Genomic DNA, 25632 nt, shown 5'->3' on the forward strand with positions numbered 1-25632 from the left:
AGGGAGGAGACCTAAACGTAACAATAGAATAAAACAACGTACTCTCATGTCGGATGCTCTTTACATAACTAAATGCATCCGTATAATGGAAGCCCTGGAACCCACACGTACTATATAAGCTTTTGGAAGACAAACAAACAAAATTGTTGTCTCTGTCCCACGTATATGTCTTCTCTTTAATTTCCAGCATCGCAAGTTGTAGGGGAGGAGCGGTCCAAGGGATCCCCCTGGCCTGCATCTCCACCCCAGGTGAGGGCCATGGCTCATCGGGCGTCCCCTCCTTACCACCAGGGCCCAGGTGGTGGATGGCTCACATGCTGCTGACATTGCCCGCACGTATTAAATTTAGCTAGGCCTCAGAAACCATTTTTGTCTACTAAAGATGGTGTGAGCTCAGCGCGCTGTAGCGCGGCCCCCACCTTCGGAAAGTTTCAGTCCTCCCTGTCCCCGCAGCACCATGGCAGATCCGCTGCAAGCCCGTTCCCACGAACAAGACGGACATGATCTAGCGTAATACACTAACATTGTAACAGTTCACCTTCCGCAGTGTATCACAGCTCCCAGAATGACCCGGTCAGCAAGGCCTGGGCGATGGGAAGATCTGTAGAATGGTCATCTGATGAAAGCAGACAGGTACCCAAATATGAATGTAAAAAAACACTTTTAACACATGTATCCTCTCCATACAACCACTTTTACTAAAGAAACCTGTAAAATTGTGTAATTATCGTACATGACACCAGCCTTGACGGACCCACACCCCTGCAGGGGTGTGCAAATGATAAAAGCATTACGGGGGATTATTATTCATATGTATCATTGAAAGCGGTACACCCCGCGGTCCCGCGCCATAACTGGACTAATGCTGCTAGGGACCACAAGAAAAGGAATGTAACCATACCAAGGGCACATGTGAAGAGTGTGCGAGAATGCACTCGTCACGCGTGTATGTCTAAGCCCCTTATGTGCCACCACCGCCACGTACAGTGGCGGGTTACTTTCTATGTACTCCACCAACCCTGATACTACCTCACTTACTGCAAATGTATATGCATATATGTATATGGTAGCCAGCCACTCCTTGCAGGTCCCTACACGCATGCGTAGCGTTTCGAATTTACAACTAGTTTCAAACAAAGAGATTACCATCTGTTCTCCCTCGTTGCTGGACAATTCCATTATACAGCAACCGTTTTGCAGTCATTTACAGACGGCGTTGAAGGCTCAGGCTAAGTTGCGCTGCCTCTTCACTTTTCAAATACATGCAGCGCTGGATCATCTTAAACTGCATGGGGCGCCCTCCAGGTTATGTTTTAGTCCTGAATTGTCTCGCGTGACTGGCCACACTACACTGCATAGATTTTTGCAGCAGCTAGGTTTTCATCAGAATGGTAACACCCACCTCCTGAGGAAGACGTTCAGTTAACCACCACTACACGTCGAAACCGGTCGAGAGAAAAAATTCTACAGGGATGTGATCTTTGCATTTGTTCTTCCTATCCACCCTGACAATAGATTGTTTGTGAATTATTTCTATTGTTTGTAAACACCGCAATAATGAGTGTTATTATGGGGACTAGTTATGAATTCCTCTTCCCCATTGGTTCTTAGCATGTTTTCTGTGTTTTTAGTACTTTGGATGTATGCCACGGTATGATGAGTTGTGTGTGTATGTATGTACTATGTATGTTGAGTATGAGTGATGAAGTTTTAGCCGATTTTCGGCATATTGTTGCTGCTGTTCTGTTATGTTAAAATGATCAGTGTATAATAATTTTGAGTGATTTATTCACTAGTTTTCAATTTTTGTATCACCTTTAATAAATTTGGATACATTTTTTCTAAACATATTTTGCTCTGGACATATCTTTTCTGTTTCTTGATACTTTCTATGTACTCCACCAACCCTGATACTACCTCACTTACTGCAAATGTATATGCATATAACTAAATACTGTAGTTGTTAAAACATAGTGTATGAATAAGGTGCCCAGACTGAATATAATCGAGACACATTCAGCAAAGTTGAAATGCATGTTTTAAAGTGATTTGAATAAGTTTTATCGAGCGTTCAAATGTTTGTGATGTTTTTACCTAAAGTTGGCAACACACGAGGGAGATACCTTTGTGAATATGTGCAAGGCCATTCCCCCTCCCACCCTGCAAAGACTGCCAAACATGAGAGCAGAGGCCCGCGCTGCACTGCTCCACCTCCCCCAACTAGACTGGAGCCGCTTCAAAGATGTGTAGCCCCCTCTGCAGCACCCAAGGCCACGGGCCGCCACCTGCATTATTTACAGCACAGCAGTAAACCCCTGCCTGAACCCACACTTCCAAAGGCGCCCCCTCGTAAACCCCACAACCCACCAGATCATCTTAGACTTATGGCCCTGTGCAATCAGGACACCCAACACTGTGGCAACACACAGCGGCACATTTATAACCACATCTAACAAGACAGGGAGGCTTGTACCGTCCGTCCCATGCCCTGAAGCTGAGCCCCTCAACCTATGGCTCCGGTCAACAGGACACTGGTAACCATGCCCTGACGAATGACCATTAGACCCCTCACAAGGTGCATTCCTCCTGTGTTGCATTAACCTATAGAATGACCTATTGGAAGATTTACTAAAGAAGATAATATTGCAATGACTGAATGACTGCGGTGTGCATGGCCTAGGGCAAATAAGTCAGGAAAAGACATTCATCTCTGACACTGGCCGCGATGGCACAACAACACCGCCCGGATGAACTCTGCCAACCTGCCAGGCCCAGCCCAACCCACGAGGCTGACCAGTGACGTTCTCCAGCCACGGCCAACCGCATCGCAGCAGCACCTATAGTTAGTTGTCGCCACCCAATCCCATTGAACTTGTGCCCCCTATAGTGTGTAGGTTCTTATGACGTTTTTTGTAAATATATACGCCTGTCTTTGCTATTGTCAGACAGAGCGCTCTCGGAGTTTGCAGAGTTCTTTGCATGCCCTATTCTGATTGATAAACTCCCATTTAAGCTCACCCGCACTCTGTCTTGGCCTTATTCCCGACTTGGGAGAGTCCTTCATTGTCTCTCATTGCGGGGAGGATCGTGCTGGTTGGGGACGCTTGCCTTCAGTGGTGACCCCGAAAGCGTGATTATTACTATTATTTTTTCCCGATCTAACATTACCGTCCCCTTTTGGCACGAGAATCTCCGGTCGAAAAGGGATACGCAAGGTGAGCCGGCTCTGGGAGGCTGGCCGCCAACGGCGACCGGTACACTAAGAAGTGCGCACTTAAAAGAGAGAGGGTACGGGATCCCAGTTGAAAAATCCCCTTTGAGTACCGCTCGCCAGAGCAGGGCTGACTGTTGAGCTGACGGCAACACTGCCTGGACGGACCCAGTTTCGGAGACTATCGGTTCAAGACGGGCACATGAGTACTGAGTGCGAGCGATTGTAAAGGGAGTGGGGGAAGAAGTGTAGGACAGGGAACAAAGAGAGGGTACGCAGATCTACTAACGATCATCCTAAAATTTCCTTGCTTTTTCTTTGCACATGGCCATTAGGATTAAGAGGTGAATAAGAGATAAAAGTGACGGGAACCTAGCTCCGAAAGGGGGTGGAAGGCGGCGCAGCATAGTGCTATCTTGACTAGTACTGGGAATATATGAAGAAGTGGAATATAAGATAAAAGTGTCCAGCAAAAGGGGGCACTGAGAATATATTAGTGACCGCTATTACTTCTTTCTTTTCTTTTCTTTAGGGTTAGGGGGGAAAATAAAAGTGAGATTCGTACCAAACTTAGGGAGAAAGTAAGAAAAAGAGAGTCCTACTATAAGAGGGAAGAGCAGACCAATATATATATATACGCATCCAACTTACGAATAAGAAGGACAGGGGCAGCCGGCTAGGGAGGAAAGGGAGGATAGTTTGAATTGTGACTAGAGTGTTACGGGAGGTGTGAGTGTGCCTCGTATGTGTCAGACGTCAATCTGATGTTGTAAGTGTGTAAAATGGCTATAAATGTATAGAAATCGAATGGTCATGGTGAGTGTGACCGGATAGAACTTTGTGTAAAGAAGAGTGACAAGGTGAAGAGAATGTGTACCTATTTGATTTCCAGGTTAAGATTGTCTAAATAACTGATGGGTTGCTCTTGTATGCGCCCCCCAAAGAAAAAGAGAATAGATAGTGTGTACAGCCAGTCTTGTATTGTGCAAGTAGGGGGCAGAGCACGAAGGAGCCCATTGTTGAATGTGAAGTAAAAAAACGAAACCCATAGTGGTAAGAGGTTTACATTGTAATTGTGAACACACAGAGAGGAACAAGTACTAGGAAAATACGCAAGATGGGGGCCGAAACACCCTTATCACATATTTGTAAGAACCTACCAGGCTACGCAGAGCGAATTAAGAAATATCATGACCAATGGATAACCGAGTTGAAAGGAGAGGGGTTACCCCAGATATGGCCCGGGGAGGGTCATTTGATAAAAGTGTTCTGCATATGGTGGCCACATGTATTTGTTTGAAGTACAAGGGGAAGCAGTTGCAAAATAGGAGAGAAGTATTAGATCTCTGGAGGTTATTTGAAGAGATACCACCGCCTAAAACACTAGCATTAAATCCTGATCTCCTGTCCACCACAGACAATCCACTGATGATACAGAAAGATGTTAAAGAATTGTCAAGTGTAGCGCCACCAGTAGAGGTAATAAGTTTGTACCCGATATTAAACAAGCCTGTGCCCGCAGAAGGATACAGTGACCCCACATATGTGCCTCCCCCGACAACTACTACACCCCGCCGGCCCACGGCACCCCCGCCATATGAAAGTACAAGGGAGCGAGCCCAGGCAAGTACACAAAGGGTGGACATAGAGAGATGATTTACAATCAAGACTCTCAATAGCAAAAGATGAGCTCTCGAGGATAAAAGACATGTGTGAACAAACAGCACTTAATGCGGCTAGATCAGGGCGCACGTCTAGAGCGCCAGGTGAGAATAGAAAACCTGAAAGGGGGTGGAAAAAAGGTGAGATACTGTTCAGAATTGAAGAAGAACCAACACGAATAATCGAAGTAGGGACACAGGAGGGGGATATTGATAATGAAGAAAGACCTATGGGGGACAGAGAGGAATTACTATGTGATATAAGGGACGATTTAGAAGAAAGCGACAGGTTGAGCATGGCAATGGGAGGGGGAAGCGAAGGGGGGGATGGTACATGTTCAATGAGAACCCTGGATGATGAGTGGACGGGACGATTAAGGAACAGTGTGGGGAAAATGGCATCACTGGGGACCTCAGCAGCCAAAACGGGTCCGGATGCAACGACAAAAGGAAGGCTACAGCTCCCATTGATACATAGGGGAGGAGGGAGGCCGAATTATATCCCATGGGCGCAGATGGATAAAGCCAATTTATTAAAGCTATTGCCCCCGTTATCAGGAGGGGCAAGTAAGTGGATATACACCTTTGAGAAGCACACTGCCGGGGTACCCCTAGCAATAGGAGATGTGAAGAGCTTGCTTGTATCAGCAGTGGGGGATCAGGCTGAGAGAGTATGGGTCAAGGCCGGTTTCCCAGGAGTAACAGACTGCGACCGCCATGACGGAGCCTCCTATAACACAGTGCGTGCAAGGGTGTGGGATGCCTTGCGAGAAACGTTTCCAGACACGCCAGACTTACAGTCAGTAATGCAGTGTACAATGAATGACGGGGAGGAGGCTATGGATTACATTTTCCGGGTCCAAGAGATGTGGAGAGCAGAAACGGGCACGCCCTGGTATCAATCAACATCTTTATTTTATTTCATTATAAAAAGAGGGCTCCCCAAAGAAGTGCAAAAGGCGCTCGACAAAATAGCAGGTATTGAAGCAAAGGGATGGCCTGAGATTCAGAGCATAATAATACACCATTGTAAGCGAATAAAGGAGAGGGAGAAGGAGGTGGCGCAGAAAAGATTGGCAGACGAAGCGAAATTAGTACAGACAAAGTTGGTGAAGGTTGCAGCAGCAGTAGCCGCGCTCCCACACAGCAGGGAGGGAGATGAGGAGGAGGAGGGGCCGATAGCAATACAAGGAAGGGTGGCAACTAATTGGGTTGGAGCAGGACAGCGGCAGTGGAACGAACAGGAGCAAGGCGGAGGTCCGCAGTGGCAAGAGTGGACCCCTCGAGGGGGACGAGGTGGGTACAGGGGCCGAAGAGGAGGTGGACCGGGTTACGGAGGAATGGGAGGAAATGGATGGCAGGGCCCTAGAGGTGCACAAGGGAGTTGCTGGAACTGCGGAAGGTGGGGGCATTACTCTAGGGAGTGCAGAACCAGACCCAACAATGGGTTCCAAGAGGTAGAACAGTATGGCCATCCCCACCCGGGGAGCCCATATGGTCTTCCAATGGGACAACAACAACTGAGAAACACAGGCCAAGGTAATGCTGAGCAGCAACAGGGGCACCAATATAGAACACAGAACCACCCACAAAACAATGACAATATGCAGTATACGCCAGGCAACCCTTTCGCGACAACAGCAAACGGGGCCCCCGCACCAGCACCTTACAACTGCATGACAGTGCTTTCAGGAAGTGTATTTAATCAGGGGGGAGCAATGAGACACCCTGCATAGGACAGCCCACAGAGAACACTTGCGTGTCCAGTTCTATCTACAACCTACAATGCAGCAGAGGAACCATTGGAGGGGCGTAGATAGGAGACAAGCAGTTCATATTCATGGTTGATTCGGGAGCGGAGAAATCATGTATCCGGAGGGCCGGTTCCCGTTATCTAACAGGAAGTTAGAGACGCAGGGGTTCTCTGGGGCTGTAATTGAAGTTCCTTACACAGAAGCTTTGGATGTAACAGTGGGGGGTAAAACTGTAAAGACACCCTTACTGTATTATGAACACTCACCAATAAATTTATTAGGGAGGGATCTCCTGAGTAAACTTAACATGACCATATCGTTTACCGAGAGAGGAATAGTGTGTTCTACACCCGGGATATGCCCCTTGCGTGCAATGTTGGTAGTGCAAGCCTACACAACCACACAGGAAGTACGAGGGCTGCCGGAAAATTAGGAAATGTTTATTGAAGGGCTAAAGACTTTGGCCCTCATAATTCCAGAGCTAAGAAGAATGGACTGGAGGATTCCAGCGGAGTTCCTCTTCCGCCCCATAGTGTGTCCCGACACAGCACCAGGGTCAGTGGTATCATTAGACTTGCACGCTGTACAGGTGTCAGTGAAAAGGATCGCTGCGATTGGAATGGATAGGGAAGGATGTGTGTGGCGTACAGTGCTGTGTACAAATGCCAACATCGCCCTACGAGAATTAACAGATGAGGATCTCTTTTCAGACACAGAAGGGGATGGTGAGATAGTAATGGAAATAGCGATGCCCTGTGACATTTTGATTCAAGCCAGGGAAACCCCCGTCCAATTGATGGCAGTGGTAGGAGCACCGCCGTCATTTTTTGATGATGACATGAGGCTCGTACCAAATAATTTGTGGACGACAGGCCCCCATGATGTAGGACTGTTGCATGGAGTACAACCTGTGATAATAAAGCTAAAGCAAGGAGCAATTTTACCCCGAGTGAAACAGTATCCATTGTCCCGCGAGGCTGAAGAAGGAATAAAAGAGACCATAAATGCACTGCTAGCACAAGGGATAATAGTGCCTTCAACCTCCCCATGTAACACATGTATTTATCCAATCAAAAAAGCAAAAGGAGGGTCTTGGAGGATGATACAGGACTTACGCTCCCTAAATGATGTAATTCAGAAGGAGTTCCCTCTGGTCCCGAACCCTGCATCAATACTATGCAGCATCCCGAAAGTGGCATCACATTTCACAGTAGTAGACTTGAAAAACGCATTTTTCTCAATACCCTTGGCTGAAGAGAGTAGATACCTTACAGCATTCACACTGGGGGGTAAAAGATATGAACACTGCAGACTACCACAGGGATACTGTGAGAGCACGAGCATATTCAACCGCATATTGCATGAAGACTTGGGAAACCTATCAGTTGAGAGTACGATTATTCAGTACGTAGACGATTTATTGGTGTGTGCACAAGACGAAGTAACATGTAGAAACGATTCAACAACGCTCCTGACTCTACTGGCCAACAAGGGGTACAAGGTAGACAAGGAGAAGTTACAGTACTGCCTGACAGAGGTCTTATACTTAGGACAACTGATATCAAAAGATGGAAAAAGAATAATCCCCAACAGGGTAGAAGCGATAAGATCTGTAGGAGAACCCACAACAGTGAGAGACATGCAGAAATTCTTGGGAATGTGCAACTATTGCCGAGCATGGATATTAGACTATGCAGCATACACGAGGCCCCTACTACAAGCACTCAAGGAAGCACAACAGGAAAATAAAAAAATAGAATGGTCAGAAGAAATGAGCGCGTCATTCCAATCATTAAAAGAGTTAATTTCAAGCGCTCCAGTGCTAGCAAACCCTGATTATGGACGCAAATTTTACCTATTCTCACACTGCAAGGGAACACTCATGACAGCTGTACTGACACAAAAGACGTCCCTAGGACACAAGCCTTTGGCTTACTATAGTGGTACTTTGGATGCCGTGATGCAAGGCCATTTCGCGTGCGAGCAATCACTCGCTGCAGCCGCGTTCGCGATTGAGAAAAGTGCCACAATAGTAATGGGTTGCCCTGTGACATTGTTTGTGGAACATTCATTATTTGCAATACTTGAGAGATCAAAAAGCACACTGACAACACAGCGGGCAACAGCCTACGAGATTATATTGTCTAGCGCCAATATCCATGTGGTGAGATGCAAGACAGTGAACCCCGCCACATTCATTACAGAAGCGTGCACACTAGAGGACATGCAGGACCACGATTGCGCAACCTACACAGGAGAAAGAGGGGAGGACACAGTGGTGTGTGAGAACGCTCTGAGCGAGGGGGAAGTGTACTTCGTGGATGGGTCTGCATCGATTGATGTGGACACGGGAGAGAAACATGTTGGTATGGCAGTGGTGAGGTTAGAAGACGGTGAGTATGAAACATTAGTTCAATACCGCCTCCCATCACATTACTCCGCACAAGCAGCAGAACTGATTGCGCTCATAGAAGCACTGCATGCAGCAAAGGGTTGCGCAGTGACAATATACACAGACTCAGCTTACATGACGACGACAGTACATGGAGGTCTAGCGAGATGGGGGCGGAGGGGATTTCGACGGGCAGACGGAACACCAGTACAGCATGCAGAGTTGTTGAAAGAGTTAATTGAGGCCCTAAAAAACCCTACTGCAGTAGCAATAGTTAAGTGCCAAGCGCATACATCCAACACAGACGTTGTGTCTTTGGGGAACGCGGCAGCGGACGCTGCCGCCAAGGAGGCTTCCTATTTTCAGAAATATGAAGCAGGTGAGTACATGCTGCAGCACAAGACAAACGAAGAGCCCCCAGAAGGGTACAACATGATGCCCATATCACAAATACTAGAATTACAGGAAGGAGCTAGTGCAGACGAAAAATTGATGTGGACAAAACGAGGGTGCAGCAAGTCTGGAACAGACTTACTGTGGCGGCAAAATAACTCAGGAAAAGTGGTAATGCCAATCCAGTTACTAGAAATTGCGTTTCAACAACTACACTTCCCTGCACATAATACCAAACAGCACATTGCAGCAGAAATACAAGAAGAATGGTTCGTGCCCTGTCTCCAGGAGCACGTATCTCGATTGGCAATGGAATGCACGACATGTCAGATCTACAATTCAGGAATGACATTACGCACACTAAGAGGAACAATTCCTAAACCCATTGGCCCATTTAGAGAACTGCATATTGATTACGCGGACATGGGGGAGAGGTGTAATGGCGCACGGTACATGATCGTGGTTGTGTGCCCATTCTCAAGGTGGGTGGAAGCATGCCCATGTGCGCGACCTGATGCCAAAAGCGCTGCAAAGTTCCTAGTGAGGGAAGTGTTCCCGCGCTGGGGAATTTGTGACGTAATTCGCTCAGACAACGGCACTCACTTTGTGAATGAACTTTTCAAGGAAGTCACTACATTATTGGGAATAAAACATAAATTGTGTTCGATTTATCATCCTCAAAGTAATGGCGTAGTGGAAAAGATGAACAGACTGTTAAAGGGCAGGTTATCAAAACTATGCTTTTCATTGAAGAAGAATTGGATATACTGACTGCCCCTTGCGCTATTTGAACTGAGAAATCAGCCAAGTAAAGATCACCATTTGTCCCCGCACGAAATCGTGACTGGGAGACGAATGCACACAGCACACTCCCCACTGCGCGAACATTCAGATGCACACAGGAGCGCCGCGATATTGGGAGAAGAATTCACAGACTATTTGAAAAAATTAACAAGGGCAGCGCACGCAATATCAAAGCAGCTCTCCCCACCCTTCACTAGAGAGGAGGGAAACATAACAGGGTCTGTCACAGAGCCTGAGCAACAGCTACATCTAATGCCGGGCGAACTAATTTATGTCAGGAGTTTTGTGCGTCGATGGAATGCACCACGGTTCCACGGCCCATACGAGGTAGTGTTCTGCACGCCCACAGCTGTAAAAGTGAAGGGCTTGAGGTACTGGGTACACTTGACAGATGTGCGAAGAGCTTATAATAATGTGCAAGAGGAGGCAGATGAGGAGGCACAGACAACAGCAACCGATTCAACTGAACAGAATGTCTGAATATTAACTTGTGTTTGTGCGTTAGCAATGCACGTGAACGGGAAAGTGACTGATGAAGTATTGCTGCATTCTCTTTTTATATATTACTGAAAAAAAATACATTTTTTTTGGACTTATATGTAATTAATGAAGTGATCAAATTATGACATGTTTACACCCTTGTCTGTGAATACCCTTCCCTACAACCCTACCCGCTTCCATTACTTGTCAATATATATTGGCACTAATGGTGCCGACAAAATGTTTACATGCATGCACTTAATGCACTTTTATATCTCAAACAGGAACTACCATGGCATCTAACAAGCAGCCTGCAACGGATAGAATTAGTAGAATGAGAGAATTATTAAATGAGAGATGCAGATATTCGTATGAGTGCGGATTATCTGTGTGCATTACGATGTTTTTTATGCTAATGTTTGGTCTGGTTACATATTGCTTTATAGCGTTCATCTCTACTGAGATGAACGAGGGGGGAGGGATTAACAGCACTGGGATTAACAGCACCACTGGGACCAATGTAACTGCAAGTGTCACTATAAGGGAAGGTGATTTTCTGGTATGGGATGGAACTAAACTTGTATGGGGATATCACACCACACCATCCAATGTTGTCATATCAGAAAAGAAAGAGCCACAGGGTGGAACGCAAAACAACACAGTATCTCCACCAGTGATGTATAGGTATAATGCTCGCAGTTTAAATGACCAAAACCCGTCTGCCATATCGTGGTTGTATGATACCCCCACCAGTCAACCTGCCCCCGTCTTAAAAAACAACCTGCAAGATAAAGTCAGGGACGAAAAGGAAAAGATGCTAGCAGCACACAAAATCCTATATGATAAATGGGCCAAGGGGGGTGGGAATGAGAAAGGGGGGTCTATTTTTTCCCTCGCCCAGGAGGCTGGGAAGTACATGAGGAACAAGAACAACAGACGGAAAAGGGAAACCGGGAGGAGGAAGTATGATGAGTACTATGGGTTAGGGTTAGATAAAATGGAAGACCCACGACACCCCCACCAGACAAATAAGTGGTATGCAGATATGAGTTCCACCGCAAAACAAACAACAAATGAGAGCTGTTATGTCTGCTCTCTCATTCCTCATGCTTCAGGTACACCCAAAGTATTGCTACCCAAAGAGTTGCCAATTATAGATGCCCAATGTCTCCTTCATCTCACGTTATGCAGGATTAAGAACACCTTCCAGGCACATGAAGTTACTTTTAAAATGCTGCAGAACGAGAAAACTTGCTGCCCAAAAACGGCAGGGGTGGTATGTCTGGAGGAACCATTTTTTGTAATACAAGGGACACTTTTTTCAGACAACAAGTGGAAGGATGAAGAAGTAATGTGTAAAGCTGAAGCACTGAGAGGTGTGGCACCAGAGAAACTGCAGTGGATAGAAGAAACATGCACACCAGTATGGAAGGTACACATTTCAAAACTAACTTGGGTAACCACCATTGAAAAACCCTTCAAACTACAGAGCGAAATAGACTATGAACTATGTTTCAAAGGAGAGGGGAAAACCACCATGGGAACAAACAAGAGCTGCAACAAGACCCTCACCATCCCAGATCTGAGAAAAGGGACAGCGGCCCTAATGGACACGTACTGGGTATGCGGCAAGCAGGCATACCTGCACCTTCCCCCGTCATGGAGTGGCAGATGCTCAATGGCCACTCTGCACTCAGCCCTAATGGTAATACCAGAAAGCCACATCGAAGGAAGCAAAAGGACACAGGAACGCATACAACAGAGTGCAGCCCAGCCGACTGCGGAGTCACAAATGTATGTCCTGTCTTCCGGAAACAAGGGAGAGGTGCTGACCCGTAACAGAAGAGCATCAAATTACATATCAAAGGCATCATCAGAACTGTTGGCTCAGATCCCAGACCAATATCGATTATTCAGCTCAGCAGAAACATTCTTCGCCTCACTCATCTCAAGTGTCCAAGCAAGGGCAAACGCAAAATGGCTCCAGATAACACGTTGGGAACTGATTCAGCTGGCCAATGACACTGAAGAAGGGTTCAACGTAATAAAAGTGGAACTAAGGGCTTTACGGCTGATGACAATGCAAAACAGGTATGTCTTGGACCTGTTAACGGCGATGGATGGAGGTGTTTGCCGAAAAATTGGAAGTGCCTGTTGCACTTTCGTACTTCCGAAGATGCAGAAAACGGCTCCCTGTCCCATGTGATCGAAGCAGTGCACAACCTAGGAGAAAAAATGAAAATGGAAGGTGGAGCAGAAGACAGTACGTGGTTCGATAACATTTTCTCCTGGGTCCCCTCGTGGCTTGGAACAACTGTGAAATTTTTGATGCCAGCTTTAGTGTTCCTCCTTTTTATTTTTTGCCTGTGCCAGGTGGGCCTTCGATGTTGTGCTAACGCAGTACCTAATGGTGCAATGATGATGGTGACAATGGGCAACACTCGTGGGACAATACAAAACATGCAGGAAGTGCAGGTGCAAACAGGAGCAGATGACACACCAAGATATCAGCTAGTGCCTATCTATCACGACAAAGATATCATAGATAAAGCGTGGCACACCACCATTAGAGAGCCCCATGTACTAGAATGGTACCAGGAGGTGTGGGTAGATCTGGCGGGAGATGGCGGATGTATATACCTGACTTGCACCCCAGATGAATATGCCAGAAGAGGGGAAAGCTTACGAGGGGTGTGCAGAGCATGGATGCCCATAAAAGGCACACCTGCATGGGATGAGGCGGTGATGGACGAAGCAGAATGTAGAAGGCTGGAGGAGTTAAAGTATTCGTTACTTAAGTAACGAAAGGGGGGAAATGTAGGGGAGGAGCGGTCCAAGGGACCCCCCTGGCCTGCATCTCCACCCCAGGTGAGGGCCATGGCTCATCGGGCGTCCCCTCCTTACCACCAGGGCCCAGGTGGTGGATGGCTCACCTGCTGCTGACATTGCCCGCACGTATTAAATTTAGCTAGGGCTCAGAAACCATTTTTGTCTACTAAAGATGGTGTGAGCTCAGCGCGCTGTAGCGCGGCCCCCACCTTCGGAAAGTTTCAGTCCTCCCTGTCCCCGCAGCACCATGGCAGATCCGCTGCAAGCCCGTTCCCACGAACAAGACGGACATGATCTAGCGTAATACACTAACATTGTAACAGTTCACCTTCCGCAGTGTATCACAGCTCCCAGAATGACCTGGTCAGCAAGGCCTGGGCGATGGGAAGATCTGTAGAATGGTCATCTGATGAAAGCAGACAGGTACCCAAATATGAATGTAAAAAACCACTTTTAACACATGTATCCTCTCCATACAACCACTTTTACTAAAGAAACCTGTAAAATTGTGTAATTATCGTACATGACACCAGCCGTGACGGACCCACACCCCTGCAGGGGTGTGCAAATGATAAAAGCATTCCGGGGGATTATTATTCATATGTATCATTGAAAGCCGTACACCCCGCGGTCCCGCGCCATAACTGGACTAATGCTGCTAGGGTACACAAGAAAACGAATGTAACCATACCATGGGCACATGTGAAGAGTGTGCGAGAATTCACTCGTCACGCGTGTATGTCTAAGCCCCTTATGTGCCACCACCGCCACGTACAGTGGCGGGTTACTTTCTATGTACTCCACCAACCCTGATACTACCTCACTTACTGCAAATGTATATGCATATAACTAAAAACTGTAGTTGTTAAAACATAGTGTATGAATAAGGTGCCCAGACTGAATATAATCGAGACACATTCAGCAAAGTTGAAATGCATGTTTTAAAGTGATTTGAATAAGTATTATCGAGCGTTCAAATGTTTGTGATGTTTTTACCTAAAGTTGGCAACACACGAGGGAGATACCTTTGTGAATATGTGCAAGGCCATTCCCCCTCCCACCCTGCAAAGACTGCCAAACATGAGAGCAGAGGCCCGCGCCGCACTGCTCCACCTCCCCCAACTAGACTGGAGCCGCTTCAAAGATGTGTAGCCCCCTCTGCAGCACCCAAGGCCACGGGCCGCCACCTGCATTATTTACAGCACAGCAGTAAACCCCTGCCTGAACCCACACTTCCAAAGGCGCCCCCTCGTAAACCCCACAACCCACCAGATCATCTTAGACTTATGGCCCTGTGCAATCAGGAAACCCAACACTGTGGCAACACACAGCGGCACATTTATAACCACATCTAACAAGACAGGGAGGCTTGTACCGTCCGTCCCATGCCCTGAAGCTTAGCCCCTCAACCTATGGCTCCGGTCAACAGGACACTGGTAACCATGCCCTGACGAATGACCATTAGACCCCTCACAAGGTGCATTCCTCCTGTGTTGCATTAACCTACAAAATGACCTATTGGAAGATTTACTAAAGAAGATAATATTGCAATGACTGAATGACTGCGGTGTGCATGGCCTAGGGCAAATAAGTCAGGAAAAGACATTCATCTCTGACACTGGCCGCGATGGCACAACAACACCGCCCGGATGAACTCTGCCAACCTGCCAGGCCCAGCCCAACCCACGAGGCTGACCAGTGACGTTCTCCAGCCACGGCCAACTGCATCGCAGCAGCACCTATAGTTAGTTGTCGCCACCCAATCCCATTGAACTTGTGCCCCCTATAGTGTGTAGGTTCTTATGACGTTTTTTGTAAATATATACGCCTGTCTTTGCTATTGTCAGACAGAGCGCTCTCGGAGTTTGCAGAGTTCTTTGCATGCCCTATTCTGATTGATAAACTCCCACTTAAGCTCACCCGCACTCTGTCTTGGCCTTATTCCGACTTGGGAGAGTCCTTCATTGTCTCTCATTGCGGGGAGGATCGTGCTGGTTGGGGACGCTTGCCTTCAAAGTGTAATGTGGGTCAACAAATCTAGCACATAACCAATGTCATTTAAAAACTGCACAACTTCTTTCTTCCAAGATACCAAGAGGGGTTTTAAATTAAATATTACTAAATATCTGTTTAAAATGACTATACATTGACTCATCATTAACCTCTCCCATTCTCATTTTTAAATAAAAAACGGCACGGTTTATCTTTTAGTGCCGAGTGCAGTGATACCTAATTCACCTCGTATGGCTGCTATTGGGAGTACACTTTGGCAAACCCAGTGCGCCTCTCCACATCTTTGCTTCAAGGACAGTAAGCCACAAAGTTTCCTTGCCTATATACATTTTAAGGCCATACTGAATTCTGGTTACAATGCTAGTGTTCTATGTCTTCAAAAGCCCTTCAGTTGAACAACATCCTTTATACTTTATATAATTTCGTATTGCACTGAATTTCTTTATGATCTTATTAGCCACTGACCACCCTAACTTTTCACCATTATCCGAGCAAAAAAAGGGATGCCCTGGTATACATAACTCTGCACAACTTCAAGGGCTTGGCTGTTAATCCTCCATCCAAATTTTATTTTGTCTATTATTTTGGAAGACCTTCATTTTTGTCTTCCTGTGATTAACAGCCAAGCCATTTTCCTCAGAGTACCTTTCCAACTCCAATATGGAACGTTGCAAACCAATGGCAGTTGAGTCCAGAAGAATTGTGTCTTCCGCATAGGTTTACCAAGATATTTGTTGTGAACCTATGCAGGGAGGAAAACTCAGACACTTTACCATGTATTCATTTAAACCAGCCACATGTGTTAAAATCTAAAGGGAACAAAGCTCAACCGTGCTTCAGGCCATGATTAGTGGTGATGCTCTTGCTCAAATCTCCCTCCTGGTTCAACCGTATCTTCACAGAGGTGCCCGAGTACAAACCCTTCAATAAATGTATAGGCCCCAAATCCGAGCCCCACTTTTCCATTTCCACCATAACCGTGTTCTTATAACTGTATCAAACACTGCCTTATAATCCACAAAGCAGACATAGAGCAGGATGCTCCCACTCATTTTGGCACTTCTGTCTAAACATTTTAATACCAAAAGGTTCGAAAGCATGCTATAGCCCCTTCTAAAACCCGCCTGTTGATTCTTCAGTATTTGCTTTTATTCAATCCACTGGTTGATAATTACCATTAGGATTTTGCACAAAAAGCTTAGAGCAAGCAAAAACCATGGCCAACAGTCGGTAGTTTGCTGGGTCTTCTCTATGACCTTTTTTGTAAATGGGGATCATAATAGACTCCTTCCAAATTTGGGTTATCACCCCCCGATATAAGTGTTTTGGAATTGCACGTGTAATATCTTGGCCTATAGCTCTGGATCCGCTTTGAGCACTATATTAGGTATCCCATCAGGGCCCAGAGCTTTGGATGCCTTAAGTTTTACCAAAAGGCGTAGAATACTCCCAATGGATATGTCTTCGGAGCTACTTTCATTACAGACATAATCCCCCAATGGGCAGTCCTCCCTTTCTTTTCCAGAATTATATAAATCTATAATATGGCAGATCCAGGTATCATAAGAAATGGGATTAATTTCCTGTCCTTCATCAGCTCCAGCTACCCACGCATTATAGAGTCGCCAAATGCTAGAGCATCTTTATCTCAGAGCACTCTACATAAATGAAACCATTGGGATGTAGCTAAAGTAGTTCTATGCTCTCTTACCATAATTGTATATTTCATAGGTGCACTCTTCAGCATTTTGTGTTTGTCTACCCCACCAAACTTCATCTTCTTTATTCTAACTACTTCTTTCTTATATATTTTTTCTTTTCCGCCATCTTGGAGTCGTATACGAATCCTTTATACTCTCTCCCCATATGTCTTAGCTTTCTCAGGAAGGTTTGCATCTCCACCAACACTTCTTTCTTTGCTACTTCCAGGCCCACATTAACCTCTAAGCTAACCCCCTCCAACTATAGTGGCCCACGAGGCTAATCTACTGTTAAACAGTTTTATATTCTTGTTTGACCACAAGATTTTAGAGCCTGGGCCATTCACCTTAATTTCCTAATGCAATCTATGATTCTTTTGATATTTAAAATTGAGTGTGAATTTGGCAATTACATGATCACTACTCTTTATTGGCAATAACTCAAATCCCCAAATCTTTATGAAGATTGACCCGGGGACAAGAAAATAGGCTAGCCAAGAGAAGGTTCGTCCATTACTCCAGGTGTATGTAATAGCTTGAACACAGTTTATATGAACCATGAGTTTCTATCAACCCTAACCAATGATCCACAACGTCAGGGCTACTATTCCATCCGGAGGAACAGACTCTACCCCATGTCTATTTCTTTATGTTTTCCCTAGGTGACTTGTTCTCTGATAGCTCAGATCCCGCAAAACAACAAATAGTCCCTCTCAGTTGGCTTGTAGCCAGGTGTTTATGATGTTATCACAAAAATCCATAATGTTTAATATTCCAGCATTACCAGGCGGGCTATACATATTTATAAGTAGAATCTGAAGATCTGGCCCCTTCCTCTTCGCCCCTTCCTCTTCATTTTGATATTACCCACGAGAATATGGGGGTTGGATATGTCTGGTATTTCTGTTAACCAAAAAGGGTTTCTAGCACCCAACATCAAACCCCCATAAGGTCTCCTCATTGCATTACTTCTTGCGGCCTACAGATCACATGGTAACCAGCAATAGTAACAAATTTCAATAACCATGATTCTTGTAATGCAAACATTTCTGTTCCTAGTATTTGTTTTAGCCCCTCCCCAGGTTTCAAAAAGGAATTATAACCCCTGATGTTCCAGGAAAGGAAATGCAAATCAAAGCTATGGAGTTTTGGTCAATCGATCTCCTCCAGATTGTCTCCCCATTGATTATCAAATACTTCATCATTAGTATAGATATGCCTCTCATTAATAACCCAAAACAGCCCTTCTTGCAATTCTTTCTATATCCAACTCTGTTCATGTATTCCCCATCTCCATTTTTTTCGATCTTATTTTGCCACTTCTTTCGCGGCGGCAGGGGTTCCTGGAATTTCTCGAATCTATAACGAAGCTCTAGGAATTGTGAAGCATAGTACATGATTAATTCATAAACAATTGGTGACGCCATATGTATCCAGGACAATTGGCCTCAGTAGCAGTCAAAGGAATGCCCACCAGTTCCAAGTTACTGGAGCAAACATCTCTAAGTTGATTGCATTTATGCCCACTACTTTAATCTTCCAGACCTTGCTTTTCTTAATATCTATATGTTCCAAAAGCGGATCCGTCCTCTTGCAGCTCTGAGGAAGTATTTGCACGGGGCCTCTTAAAGTATATGTGGCTCTCAGACCATTACTACCTTGTTTAGAAAATCCTTCCCTTGTGTTTTTCCGTCCAGGGGCAGTTGTGGTAGTACCTACAGAACGCGCCCCATTATCAGCTCTGCTCTCTACCCATTTATCCAAAGGACCCTGAAAGTTCAGGATTTCTGGTTCCTTCCAGGCCACTCTTGCAGGTCGTGTAGGAAGGAGTTCAATGCTCTTGTCCATCTTAATGGGATCCAGAGTTTCTGAAGGAGTGTGTGTGCTAATGCTTGAGTTGAGATCGCCACCTTTTCCTTTTTATTCCTTTTCTTAGCCACATTGTTTGTGTGGACAGACCCAGGACTTTTTAGGTGTGGGTTTCTTTTTGTTTGCATCCGAGTTTCCAGCTGGGCGGATTTCCAACGTGTCCGTTGCTGTTATTACGGTAGTGGCTGCTGTCTGTACCTCTTGTACTGGCTGGTGGGTCTTCAGCGATGGTTATAATAGAAGAGGAGAGCATAGATTTCTTCTGCAGATGTCCCAAGTCTCCTGGCTTCTCCGCCTCAGTAGTGCAGGCCAATGCTGCATCCACCAGTATCACAAGACCTTCCTTTATGTTTGACTGTTTTCTCACCAGTTTCACAAAGTTGGAATAAAGAGCTATGAGTATTATGATATTTTCAGGGTCTCTACTCCCTTCCTCCTCTGATACCAAGGAGGATGAGGTATCGTAGAGACTAGTTCACCAGGCGGCATGTGTATCTGCCTCTATTCCCTCCAGGTTAGGTGTAGATGACAGATTAGTAGGTGAATAGAATCAAGTATCAACAAAGAATGCGTGCTCTTGATTGATTTCACTACCCGGTACAGATCTGTAGTCTCCCTTGGCAAGCTAAGAACTAGCTTAAGTAGCGAGTTGTTGTCCATAGGGGTATCTGTGAAGAGTTTACAATTTCCTCAGAGCCGGGTCCTCCAAGATGGGAGGGATGGAGCTGGGCATCGTAACACAACTGGCCAGGGGTTTAAGATAATTGGCAATTTTGTTCTGTGTGTCATGGCTATTGTCTTGCATTTCTCCCACCAACACAATCAGGCCAGCCACTTCAAATTTCCCACATTTGCTTGTCTTTTTTCTGTTGGGTTTGCTAATGGCCGCCTGGCTTTTATTAGTAGCGCGTTCCAAACTTCGCAGATGATAACGTTTTGCGCTCGCTTGCATAATAGTACTTCAGTGTGAGCAAAAAGGAGCGCACTTACTTGTACCTTAACAGTCTGCTATAGCTTCTCGCGCCCACTCACGAACCACTGCAACCCACCACTTTCTCACCACTTCTTCACCGTGCCGCTCTCCATGCGTGTCTGATCAATTTAAAGCTGTGTTCTGTGTTTCCTGCAACAGACGACTCCTCCTCTGCTGGGACTGACAGCAAAATAATATTGGCATCCACCGCAAACCACCACTTTCTCACCACTTCTTCACCGCGCATGGTGTTTAATGTGATGGGGTCTGCTTAGCAGAGCGCCATTTCGGAAATGAATTACCTGTGTCATTTTGAAGACGAAGGCAGTGTTGGGGTCAGACATTTTTTTAAGGAGCGTTATGTCTGTGGTTGTTTTTTTTAACAGCCTGGTAAGATAGCAGTTGCGAGAAACGTTGAAGAAGGCGGAGAGGTGAGTGGAACAGACAGGTGCAACATGCTTAAAGTGTGATGCAAAGGGGTCAAAGGAAACACAGGATGGACTGGCAGAGGGAAGCATGGGTAGATGTCTGTGTGGGAGAAGTGGGAGAAGCATGTGGGGCAGATGGGTCGGAGGGGAGAATGAGAGAGAGGGGGGAAGGGATGGGATGGGATGGACAGGGTGGTCGGAGAGTGCCATATTTGAGTAATTTTAGTGGAGAAGTAGGAGCTAAAGTAATTGGCTGGTGAGAGTAGAGGAATGCGCGGGGGTAAGGAGTGGAGAGAGAATGGCCTGGAGGTTCCTTGATAGTTTTGAGGGTGGGAATGGAAATTAGAAACAGGATAAGTGTAATAGGAGAATTTGTGTTCAGGATCAGAAGAGTGTCCTTGTAAGCAGCAAGGAGAGTCGGGGAGTGGCATCAACCACCAGCGTAAGCAGCGATGCATGGTTGTCCTTAGCAGCTGGATTGCTGGGGAGATCCATGGTCGGGGACACAAGCTAGAACGGTTAAAGGAGTGGGTATGGTAGTGATGATGGAAGGTGGAACAGGGTTCAATACAGTGAAGGCGATATCAATAGAGTGAGCAAGTAGAGGAGAAAGAGCTTGGAGCAAGAAGTGGACTTGGTCGAGGTGGGGCACCATGGAGTCAGGCTTAAATTTACATTCGGTAGTAGATGAGGGAAGGTGATGGGTTGAGTGGGGTTGGTGCAGAGATGGTGAAGCGAATAAGAAAGCGTTCAGAGCGGAAGAGCTACATTGTGGAAATAGAGTAGCCCAGAGTGGAAGGTAGGAATATGAGATCAAGATAGTTGCCTTGGGTGTGGGTTGGCAGGTCCTATAGGTTTCAAGAGACTGAGGTTTCCCATTACAACTTATGACAATGCCAGTAAGAAGGCCTTGTCAGAAGGGGATGGGAACCCCTATCAGCCAGGGGTAGGAGGCGTACCAGTCAGAAATTCAGAGCCAGCCCTACCTCTAAGGTGGACAGTGGCAGTTGAGGGAGGCAATTCCTGTCCCCTCCCCCTTGTACCAGTGTTGTGTCTTAGCAGTACACCTCTGTCTCAAGTCATGCTTTCAATACAGATGCTTGCAAGTGCTTTTCTATTTCTTGTGGGCCCATATAAATCCACCCTAAAACCAAAAATCATCATCCCAGTTTCAATCAGGATATGGTCAAACCCCCGCTCTGATTCTCCTCAGAGCTAGAGGCGGCCATCTTCCCCCACCGGGTCCGCGGTAAGTGTGCCTTCCGTGATCCCCAGCGTTCACCTCCAACACCCATTTCCACATTTATAGCTTATCACCTCCTCGCCCCCCCACCCCAACTTACCTGGTTCTCCCCTGTCCCTCGCTGGCACCAGGAACACTAGTGTTCCTAGTGCATCCCGACTCGGCAATGGCCTCCATGGAAACGTGTAGTTCCCTTTCCCCCAATCCATGTCGGCCATCTTGTTTAGTTTTTTTTTTCAAGTTCAGAAACAGCAAACACATCGTTTCTCAACTTGAAAAAAAAGTGTTCTTATCCTGGTGCAACGGACCTCTTGGCCAATCAGAATGCTTGGTCTATAATCTCTTGTATAGTCTTCATTCCAAACATTCTGGCTGGAGTAGTAGCTTGACAAGCAGCTCAGAAACAGTGGTCTTCAGCTATGTAAGGGACAAGAGAAGCATGTGCAGTACAATTCACTAAACTAGCAAACCACAATGAAACACAAAACGTGTCCAGTTTATTGTTTTCAGTTAATTAGATGAACGGGATTGCTTGGGCTAATGAACCGTCCCTAGCCTACAGTCCTTGACTTTCACCCCAGCCATTGTCTATAAGTCTTATTTACTGTCCAGCTCCAAGGTAAAACAAATATATTAGCCAGTGAAAATGCCTGCACCGTCCTCCCCTCCATCACATCTAAACGTGCATCTCTACTTCTGATCAGCTCTGTGACTGGGCTTTATTCCGAAGAGTTTTGAGAAGGGACCTATACCAGTAGTTACGGACTGCATAATGAGCAATCCGATTGTCGAATCGCCCGCTCAGCATTTCAACTAATATATAACAATGCTTGGGGAAGAAACATTTATGTTGGTAGGTTTGCTTCTAGATACTCGATTCGTGGCCCTCCAGATGTTTTGGGCTACAGTTTCCATTAGCTCTAGCCACCATTGTCAGTGGTGAAGAAACGGCACAGGGTTGACGGCCAAGCAGACCAATTGCTTTTACAGTGCACACAAGAAACATCTGTCCATCACACAGCTATCTCTGTCAGATGTGGCGAGCGCGAGACAGCCGAGTTCACAGCTGAACCAGGTCACGTCTTTCAAGAGAGCAGCAGAACCCACAAACGGAAGGCCGCCCCAGTAAAACAAAAAAAATAAAACCCACCATAGCGTGACCGGAAAACTCTTAGCCAGTTACGCTACTTCTCACCCAAAGCTTACTGTTAATAACTGGAGCTTCCGGAGTGCTATTGATGACCCTTGCATAGTTTTAAGAGCACAGGCCGTTGCGTTCTGTCTGCCCATACATCCCTCGAATGCTTCAGAAAAACCTGGCACTCACCACATGATAAAAGAACGTGAGAATGCAACCAGGAAGACGGCTCAAAAGTGTTAAGCGCTATCCCCAGACCTCCGAACTCCGCCTGCTGGAGATAGATTCAGAATTCCTATAGGACCCACTCAGTCCTTCATCCTTCTGAGTTCGCTACATTGAGTACCGTGATATTTGGTGCCACAGTAGTGGCATAGCACTATAGAGGCGAGATGAGCCAACCGTACCCATATAGCGAGTGCAGGAGATAAATCATAGCTTTGAAATGTGCATGCACATGGTTGGCACGGATAGAACTAACTGACACTAGTGCAACGGATCCTCCCTGAGGCAAAGGTGTAGCTCTACTGCAATAGAGGTTGCCATATAGGAGGACACATGCCTCAGAGGGGTCAGGGCGGTAGGCTGACTGGACCCCGCACCGTCATCGTCGGCAGGTACGCCGTTGTCGCCTCCGTCGTCGCCATCAGGATTTTCGCCATCAGCGTCGTCATCTCCCATGTCCTCCTGGATTGTGTGGACGGACGCTTGGTCCTCCTCGTCCGAGGAAGAAATGTCTGTGCCGTGGAGTACGGTTGAGGCCTCCTCTCCCCCCCTTTTTTGCATCTCAGGGAGACGTGTTCAGGCTCAGGGATGGCATCCTCCTCTGGTGTCCTATCCACCGGCTTGGCCCATGCCTCCTGCCACGGGAGCAGGGATACTCTGGGCACTGCCGGGGATACCTTGCCTGGGTCAGCACCCTTGTCCTTCGATCGTCAACAACTTCACCTGGGCCACCTGGGCCTTCTGGGGTAGGTCCGTTGTCTTTTCCTGCGCCTTCATCTTCTCAGGCTTTTCCTGCAGCTTTGCCAGGTTAGCCGATTTCCCCTTTTAGGATGAGCTGGAGCGATGGCTGGAGATGAAGGCAGATGTTGAAGATGAGCATGCCATGCCTGTCGCAGGGCCCCCAATGGAAACAGACTTGCAGCGATTGGCCTTGTCTTGGGCCCCCACGGATGGAGTGCCCTCAAATGACTTTAACGCCTGCTCTTTAGACCGGCCGGTCCTGGGCGAGGCATGCCCCTGCTTCCCAGCTGGGCCGGAGGGCTTGGCACTGAGCCACGCTGCCAGCCTACTGAGGATCCTTCACGGTTAGTTTGGAGAACCTGAGACAGATTTTGCAATCCGCTTCCGTGTGATCCGGATGGAGACAGTAGAGGCACTGGAGGTGTTTGTCCACTACAAACACGTTCCGCAGTCCACAGCCAGAGGAGAGCTTGAAAAGGGAGCTTCCCTCGTTCTCCTCTGACATGGTACGGTTGCAGAGTAGGCCCGACAGCCTTCTGGAATGTTCGACGAAACTTTGATGATTCTTGGCATTGAGGGGCATTGAAATTCACTGACGAACGGATCCCCGCTTGTCGGCCAATGTAGAGAAAGAGCACACAGGCTCTGCTTGACAAAAAACATACTTATTACCAAAAAAGCACGAAAAACAGACAGGCTCACAGAGCAAAACACGAGGACTCCCAACACTTGAATGTGCAGTAAAAAAGATGAAGATGGCTGCCAGAGGAGGGGCTTAGGCAGAGGGCAGTCATTGGCTGGGGGCAGTATGACCCAGAGCTCAGTGATTGGCTCAAAGGAGAAATACAGTTTGTAAGTGAATGTGAAACAGTTTTTTCTTTTACTGCGGATTCCCGACCCGACGACAGGGAATATTCATGAGCATGTGAAGCCATAGACCCCATGCTGGAGAACATAAATTAACAAAGTAGATTAAAACGCAATAAATATTTTTTCTAAGAAGTTGCTTTAGGGATTTCTGTTGTGACAAATGTATATTAGTATTCGATACTTTTTAGTAAATCGTTTTCTCATTTTCTGAATTCTGATTGGATTTATCCTGAGGACCCACATTGCTTTGTGCACACAAGTGCTTATTTTCCAGAAATGTTAACATGAAGTAATGTTTTTTAATAAACGCTTTCCTTTTTTTATTCATGGGGTGCTATCCCCCACAACCCTCTTCTGGACTTCCTCTTCCTCTCTCACTGCACTAACCCTGTTCCACTACTGTGTTTTTTTCCTGTCTTAAGTCTATTTCCCGAGTTGCATTATTTGGTTTTAAGGGAGTTGTGATCCGATTTGTTTATGTACCTCCTTCCCCCACACAATTTTTGGGCATAATGCCAAGTTCCTTATATTAGATGGTTATGTCATGTTATATTGGGTCATATTTTATTGTCCTTTCTCATTAATATCATGTTGCTTTGTCCAAGGCAGACAAGCATTTTGAAGCAGCTGGAAGGGGACATGCAGCCTTCCACAAAACAACCAAGCAATGCATGCAAGTAGAACACAGGTCATGAAAACGGCCCTAATCCCAGAATTAGACCAGCACATGTATATACTGGTAAACTGACTACATCCTTCTTTGACCTAAGACCCCTCCTGCTGCCCCCTTAACAGGATAACTGCAGCCCAGGCCAAGGACGGTATTTATGCTGATTAACTCCAAGAAGGACCTGCCTCCCCACACCACTAACCATAGCTCTCAACACACAGCTTTTGGTGGGTGTCAC

At 46.4% G+C, this 25632-nt stretch overlaps 1 protein-coding gene and 1 long non-coding RNA gene across 2 annotated transcripts in view; one reads left to right on the forward strand and one right to left on the reverse strand.

The window, feature by feature from the left end:
• The window catches only part of SH3BP2 (SH3 domain binding protein 2), a 381251-nt gene that overhangs the window by 213462 nt on the left and 142157 nt on the right, over positions 1 to 25632 (reverse strand). The window lies entirely within an intron of this gene.
• On the forward strand, positions 1084 to 1850 carry LOC138515619 (uncharacterized). Its single transcript, XR_011282111.1, has 2 exons — positions 1084 to 1305; positions 1388 to 1850. It is a non-coding gene; the product is annotated as an uncharacterized lncRNA (long non-coding RNA).

This window comes from Ambystoma mexicanum, chromosome 6q (genome assembly GCF_040938575.1).
Source record: "Ambystoma mexicanum isolate Mex_15411 chromosome 6q, UKY_AmexF1_1, whole genome shotgun sequence".
In the NCBI taxonomy this organism is placed as follows: Eukaryota; Metazoa; Chordata; class Amphibia; order Caudata; family Ambystomatidae; genus Ambystoma; species Ambystoma mexicanum.